At 38.0% G+C, this 8,129-nt stretch overlaps 1 pseudogene; it reads left to right on the top strand.

Moving 5' to 3' along the window:
• Positions 1 to 2,349: 2,349 nt before the first annotated feature.
• LOC122057626 lies at positions 2,350 to 7,500 on the top strand (annotated as a pseudogene).
• Positions 7,501 to 8,129: the final 629 nt, after the last annotated feature.

Genomic DNA, 8,129 nt, shown 5'->3' with positions numbered 1-8,129 from the left:
CTAACCTTAAAATTTGGAAGAGGGTCAGCTGAGCTGGATCAGCCAGAGTCATGATTGGCCTCAGCTAATTCCAATCCAATTCTTGAATCAAGGGATTTTTTTTTTTTTTTAAGAATAAAAAATTATTTGGGGGTAACTTGTGGAGTGTAGTCCTTGCACTAGCCTAGGGGCTAATGAGAACGCATAGGGAAGCATCAATAGGGGAGAGATTTGCCTTTCATTGGGGTTCGGGTGGTCATTTCACCCCATCTTGAGCTTAGGCACAGGTGCTGCACTCCTGGACAATATCCTTTTTTCTCATTTTATTTTTTCTACTTGTCAGATGCATATTGGTCCAATTTCCTGATTAGGGTGGATCCTACGCTACCACTATATCGTATAAATATTTTTCTTTAAAAGATAGAATTACTATTTCCTTGCATGACAATTTTATGTATTCGTTGCAGGAGCCCTTGGAGAGAATCGTCCACTCATTGCTTGATGTTGGGTGGGACGACGACAAAGATTTAGGATTATTTTGGAAGATTATTTGACGTGGATTTAATTCCAACCCATGACATCAGGAGAAAAATTTTATTTTGGTAGTCAAGGCTGGGCTTAAGGGTGCTTGTGCATTTATAAAGGGCTTATTACCGTCGCTAATAGTATGGGAATTATGGTGAGAAATGAACATCCGAAGGCATGGAGAGGATGCTCGGACGTCTGGATTGATCATAGAAAGGCTAAAAAGATGGGAGCATGAGATCCCTCTTTCATTTAAGTTTAGTATGTCTCCGTCTATGAGGGAGAATATTATTTTGCAGGTTTTTAATATTAATCCTCCCATGTCGAGGCAAAGAGCTCCAATTCCCACATTCTGGCTTTCCCCTATAATGTCAGTCAAGTTAAATGTAGACAGTGCTACCAAAGGAAATCCTGGTATTAGTGGAGGAGGATGCCTCATTAGAAATAAGGATGGCATGGTCGTTGCGGCTTTCTCTAGTTTCTATGGTGTTTGTTATAATTCTATGACCGAGCTGTATGTTTTGAGGGATGGTTTAAGGTTATGTATGGATTTGGGTTTCTCAGATTTTTCTATTAGTTCTGATTCTACTTTGATTGTGAACTCAGTATCTAATAGATATTGTGATCTATGGAGTTGTTGTTATTGGTTTCAGGAGGTTATGACTCTTTGTGACTCTCTTCAAACTCGAATCATTTTCTCGTTTCGAGAGAGAGTAATAGAGCGGCTGATTGATTGGAGAACTTGGCATGTGCTTCAATTAATAATTCAGTTTTTCTTAGTGACCAAACTCTTCCTAGAGGCTTTAGCCAGATCATTAGGGAAGATAAAGCTGGGTGGACGATATTTAGAATGTAATTTTTTGTTCCCATTGGGTCTTTTGGTTGTTCTTTAGGAGTGCGAGTGCTTCTGTTTGTGGGGTTGGGGTACGGTGGGTTATGTCCCCACCTTGTATTCCTTTTCTATTTTATTAATAATATCTTTCCCGGGTCCCAGATAATTTTAGGGATAAAAAAATAAAACAATTTTATGTATTCATGCTTGATACAGATACCTTGCTGATACCATAACCATGGTAAAGGTATAAGGGATTTCTATGAAAAAAAAAAGGAAAAAAAAGGTAAAGGTATAAGGGATGATGATGATGATTAAAAAAAAAAAAAAAAAAAAAACCACTAAGGTATCAGTATTTCGAGTGCATTGTAATCTGATCCAACCTAATACAATTGATTGATCGAGATTGGTACATTTTTTTTTTTATTTGGTAAGCGAGACCGATACCTAATAAAATATTTTTATGATAAAAACTAGAAAAAATATAGATTTTTTTTCAGCCATTTATGATAAGCCTAGACATGTGAAGAGGTATCAATCCAAAATTCCAAATACCCAACTTAAGAAGGTTTATTTACCCAAAATAAAAAAAAAAAAGCCATTGTAATGGGTCTGGTCAATTTCGATCTGGATTGAATTCTAATCGGCTTGAAACGGTTTGGTTCAATCCAACAGATTCTAAGCAATATTGGGTGAAAATGGATCCGTTGAGGAATCGATCCAATCCAACTGAAAAGGCAGAGAAAAACAATTAGTAATCGATTAATCCGATACGGATTAAATCTGCAGCAATTAGGATCGGTGGAAATTGGGGGTCGGTGTCAGCCGATTATAATACAAATAGATAAATTTCCCGATCCGATTCGGATTAAATCCTTTTTTTTTTTTTGGGGTTCAAACGGCTAGGTGATTTTCCTAGTTGTGTGGAAGAAAATCTCTCTCCATCAAGAAACCAAGTGACGTCAGTCAATCTTAAATCTCTTTTTTCTTACCGTTGGAAGGAGCACCGCCCATTAGAATTTTCAATCTAAAATTTTGAATTTTGCATCACTGGCTGTAGACGAGAAAAAAGAACCAGAATCTCGCCGAGAATAGCCGGAACTGCAACTCATCCTGAGAGACAGAGAACAGCCATAGCATCTCCCTCCGCGAACGGTGGGAGATGACGTCTTTGAAGGGAAGTTGTAATATGCCGGATCAGCCACGATCCCTGTCTCAATGCCGATCTGTTGACGGTCCCAAAGTATTGGCTCGTCGTGGAATCGCCATGTTCTCTCGCTGCTCTTCCCTCTTAAACCTTTCCGCAGCTACAAACTTCTTCTGATCTCGGCGTCTTGGAATGGGTGAACGGTTCGGGAGGAGCAGCTTTGAACCAGCCCACAAACGGGTCGGCGAGCTTGGTTGAGCAGCTTCAGCTTGGGAGCTTAGCTGAAGATGGACGATCTTACAAGGAGAAATTCATCGTAAGGTGTTTCGAAGTTGGGATTAATAAGACTGCTACAATTGATGCCATTGCCAATCTCTTGCAGGTAAACTTTGAACCGTAATTTTCATTTGATTATTTTCTGGAATCTTTAACTTTGGATTTCTCAGGGAAACCTTTCCGAAGGGATCCGGCGGATTCAGGATCCCATCGAAGGTCTTAGGAGTGTTGTAATTCTCATTAACAGCATCGGCATACCCTACCCCTATGCGGGGGATTGCAGATCCATGGTTCGGCGTTTGATTATACAATGGGGAACCTTCTCTTTCTGAACCACCTCGCATACCCCTTTCTTTCTGTCTCTCGCACACCTCTCTTCTCTTTCTATACTTGAGTGCAGGTGGTTTCATGGGCCAAACCCTTTGTAGCTGAAATTGACCCGGAAGCCAAAAAAAAAAATCGACATAAAAGCTTGAAGTTCAAGCGTCAATGGCTACGGCTGGGATTGGAGCATCGAGGATTACCTCCTGGAGCCACTTGAATCTCAATGACAAACCCCAGACATCTTTCTTCAAATCGGTGGACCGAAATCTTTCATCTTCTTCACTCACCTCGCTGGTGATAAACTTCCGTTCAAAGTGTTCTCTTGTCTTCCGAAGCATACTTCAAATGCCAGAATTCCCATCGTGGTTTCTCCTAAAGCGGTTTCCGATTCAAAGAATTCTTAGACATGTCTCGAGCCTGATGCCAGCCGCGTAGGTCTCCAATTGTTATTAATTTTAGTTTTCTTCACATTTTAGTTGGAAGCATATTGCCGTTAATGTAGTTCGGAAATTGATTTAATGTGATGCAAGAATGTAAATCATGGATTTGGAGCAAAATTGAGACCCACTAGCTTAATTCCTGTATAATTAATGATCATCTGAAATAATGTAGTGATTTCTGTTTCGTTTTTTGATGTAAGATACTCGGATTCCTCTAGCCTATTTGGATTTTTAATTATGATCCTAGATCTAGCCTCCTGATGGTCTTGCCAATTTGTAATTTTCATCATTTAAGGTGGATGGAAAACTCAGCTTTGTTCATGTAATTCTCTTCAGAGTGTTCTGGGAATAATCCTTGGGGGTGGAGCTGGGACCCGTCTATATCCTCTTACCAAGAAGAGAGCAAAGCCTGCTGTTCCACTGGGAGCAAACTACAGGCTGATTGACATTCCTGTGAGCAATTGCTTGAACAGTAATGTAACAAAAATCTACATTCCCTAGTTCAATTCTGCATCTCTCAATCGCCATCTTTCACGGTCTTATGCCAGTGACGTTGGAAGGTACCAGAATGAAGGTTTTGTTGAAGTTCTTGCCGCTCAGCAGAGCCCAGAGAACCCGAACTTGTTCCAGGTAATAAAAAAACCCTGACTCTGCATTCTGTCTCTTTTGCTAGTTTCAGTATGATCTCATCAGAATCAGTAACTGTATAGATATATTTGCAAGCTTGGCTTGAAATGTCCCTAATTTGCTTCCAATGACCTGATTTTCTCAATGAGATTTCAGACTTCATGTCAGTTTGGTTTTAATCCATTTGATTTAGACATAAGAAATTAAATTATTCAGAGTTCTTTTTCTAAAAAATATTTACCTAGTTGGAGGATGCAGACATGCCATCCTTTCGTCACTGGGCTTTCATTTTGCCACCTAAAACATTGTTGTTTAAAAGGAAAACCAGTTGGATTTGCCCTCCTCTTTGTAGATGGCTCTCTCATTGAATTTTCATAAATTGCAGGGTACTGCTGATGCTGTGAGGCAGTATTTATGGCTGTTTGAGGAACGTAATGTAATGGAATTTCTGGCTCTTGCTGGAGATCATTTATACTGAATGAACTATGAGAGGTTCATTCAAGCACACCAAGAAACTGATGCTGATATTACTCTGGCTGCACTTCCGATGGATGAAAACCATGCCACTGCATTTGGCCTCATGAAGATTAATGAAGAAGGATGAATAGTTGAATTTGCAGAGAAGCCAAAAGGAGAACAATTGAAGGCAATGAAGGTAGATTCTATGAGATGGATTTATATATATTTTGCTATATGTTACTCTGTATTCTCAATGACATAGGATTATACTTTTTAGCATATTAATGGTGCATTTTCCTTCTGGACTTGACTTTGTCAAATTTACTTCAAGTTGATACTACCATCTTAGGCCTTGATGATAAGAGAGCAAAAGAGATGCCTTACATCTCCAGTACGGGTATATGTGTTGTCAGCAAAGATGTCATGTTGGACTTACTCAGTAAGAAGTTCCCTGGAGCCAATGATTTTGGAAGTGAAGTCATTCTGGGTGCAACTTCCATTGGAATGAGGGTATGTCTCATTTCCATTCTTTTCCCTTTGATTTAAATCATGCATTAGACTAGTTCTCAAGGGTGTATTATTTCTGTCTGTATATATCATTTTATGACTTTAAATGTGTTCCCTTTTCTTTTCATTTTCTGGACTGCTGCCTTTTGAACTGTTTTCCACATCTTTTCCTTACTGTCCTAAAGAATGCATATGTTCATTTGCTTTGGTCAACCATTCTCAGATCACCTTGTTGAGCTGATTAGAAATAGAATGCTGGGTCCCAACCCATATTCTGCTCCAGTCTACGACTAGGATTACCTGGCCTTATCCTGTTTAACCATGAGTATCATTCTTAGTTCAATAATTGGCGTTTGAGATTAACTAGGTGGGATGTATACAATGGTTATGTCCCAACCCGTCTTCCGTTACAGAGGTGTTGCTAAGGATCACAGGCTTGTGCTGGGCCTTGTTTTGCTTAATTATGAACCATTCTTAGGTCAGTAATTGGCCTTTGAGATCATGTTGGCAGGATTTACAACTCTTCTGCTCCACTGGTATGGCTACAAGAAGGGATTACTAACTCATTGTTGGCCTCATCTTGTTTGACCATGAATCACGAAATAGTCCCCTGTGTAGTGCTAGAAGTTTCAATATACGTGTTATGTATCTGGATCCCAAGTTAAAATATATCTTAGTTATTTTTATGGTTTTCAACTTCTTACAGACATGGATTTCATTCATTCGAAGTCACTTAAACCTCCAAAATTGAAGTTTCAATTCAACAATTCAATTATGATCTTCATTTACTATTCCCTTGCATTCATATGATCAGAGTCTGATTTTGAGGCATCTTAATGGTACTTCTTCAGGTGCAAGCTTACTTGTATGATGGCTACTGGGAAGAAATTGGTGCCAATGAAGCATTTTATAATGCAAATCTAGGGATTACCAAAAAGCCAGAGATAGATTTCAGGTAGTTTTGAATTCTATAGAGATTCATTCTCCCAATAAAGTGTATGATACCGACAGCTTTTATTCCTTACCTCAAATTCTTATTTAAGATGTACTTTAAATGCAGCTTCTATGATTGTTCATCTCCAATTTATACACAACCACGATATTTACCACCTTCCAAGACGCTTGATGCTGATGTTACAGATAGTGTTATCAGTGAAGGTTGTGTTATTAAGGTAACTTATGAATGACAGAGGAATCATATTTTTGTGTTATAAAGTTAGCATGAACATGCTTGTCTCAATTGAATCATTATCTTCTTCGTGTTTCAACATCAAAAGTTACATTTCTTTTTGGCTTCCGGGTTACGGAAATCAAGGATTTGATAATGACCTTGTGTTAAATTCAAGTGTTTTTCTTTTTTAAATAATAGCATGCATTGTGTAGGCTAAGCACTACCATTGGATGGCATTGGTGTAGAAGATTTCCATAGGATTTAGATTTCTCTGCTATTTTCTTTGATAGTAGAGCAGTGGGGAAGATGGTCTTTGTTTTACTGAATCCTTTAGTTATGAAAGACAATTCTTCAGGATCGAGAACACTTGAGCAAGAAGATATGCTCATCAGTCATGATAACTGTTTTGGTGAAGGAGTGGAGGTAGATTTGTAAATTCTTGTGTGTAAACTAGCATAGCCTTACCCAACTTGATTGTTCCAATAATGAAATAAAATTTATTTATTTATTTACAATAAACTCAGCAACACTAACTCTTATCTTCTTGGAAAGTAAATCAACAGATCAATAATAATAAACAAGGATGTGGTGCACCCATAATGTGTAGGAGGAGGATAGGGTTGTAGTGCATTTGATATTTATATTCAACTATGTATAGTTTTGGCATTGGTTTTGGCTCTTATAACTCATGTTGTTGGTGTTATTGCTTAATGTGTTTTAAGTCTAACTGATCAGTAAATATATTTTTTTAGAAAATTTACTGGCAGCAATAGACTTATGGTTTCCTAACTTAATGATGCAGCTTGAAGGATTTGATGATTTTACTCTTGCCTCTTCATGGGAAAGGTATCCTAATGTTCAATAAGGCCTCTCTTCATGGTAATGTAAGATTTGTTGGACCATGTACTTGGAGATGTGCAATGTTTCTTATTTTTCAGGTTCAAATTTGAAATAGAACTATTTGTTGGTTAAGGCTGGCTTTTCCTTGTTTTTCCTGTTATTTTGTTGTTCAGTAAATGAGGTGGTCATGCTTATCTTGGTGATTTCTTCATACATCTGATTGTTATGGACTTCTAATCATTTCAGCGTCTTAAGGTTACACATTTTATTTGAACCTGGAAGCTTTGTATAGAATGATGAATTTTACGAAATGAATTGATGTGGCTATCCTGATCTAATGATTGCAGACTCCGTTTCCAACCCCTCACCCCCTCTCCCCCCCCAAAAAAAAAAAAAAAAAAACCTTTAAATTAATAGTCCTGTTTGCTTTGTTTATTGAAATGGCTGCTACACTCACACCATTCTCTGGGTTCTATTCTACAATATTAATCATGTGTTCCATCTGGTGATGCTAACATCTTTAAACAGGGAGATCTTCCATAAGCTTAGACAATGATGCAAGAACCTTGTCCTTCAGTATGCATCATCTTAGATACCTCTCTCCTAATGAGAGGAGAAAAATGAGATAATTTCTGGGCATCCGGAGAGTGGTAATGGAACTGCCTAGCTAAATCTCCATCTGAGAACCAACAAGTGACAAAATAGAACCAAATCTCTATCTGAGAACCAACAAGTGAGGGTTTGGCATAACTTGACATCATGTTTGTTGGTAAATGAGGGTGATCTAGATGCATCAGTTGATATTTTACATCAACTTGAGGCATTTAACTATTCCGGTTATAAACTTTTTTTACTAAGTTGCCTTTACAGACAAGTTTATTTTTGCGGTACTATGAATGTTTTGAAAGTCTGATCTTTTTATTTTCCCTTTCTTTTTCTTTTTTCTTTTTCTTATTTGGCGGTGTATATTTTCAGCTTGTTGATTGGGAGCTGCCATCAATA

Source organism: Macadamia integrifolia, chromosome 12 (assembly GCF_013358625.1).
Source record: "Macadamia integrifolia cultivar HAES 741 chromosome 12, SCU_Mint_v3, whole genome shotgun sequence".
Classification (NCBI taxonomy): Eukaryota; Viridiplantae; Streptophyta; class Magnoliopsida; order Proteales; family Proteaceae; genus Macadamia; species Macadamia integrifolia.
Note: the sequence above shows the minus strand (reverse complement) of the source record. Positions and strands in the feature narration are given on the sequence as shown.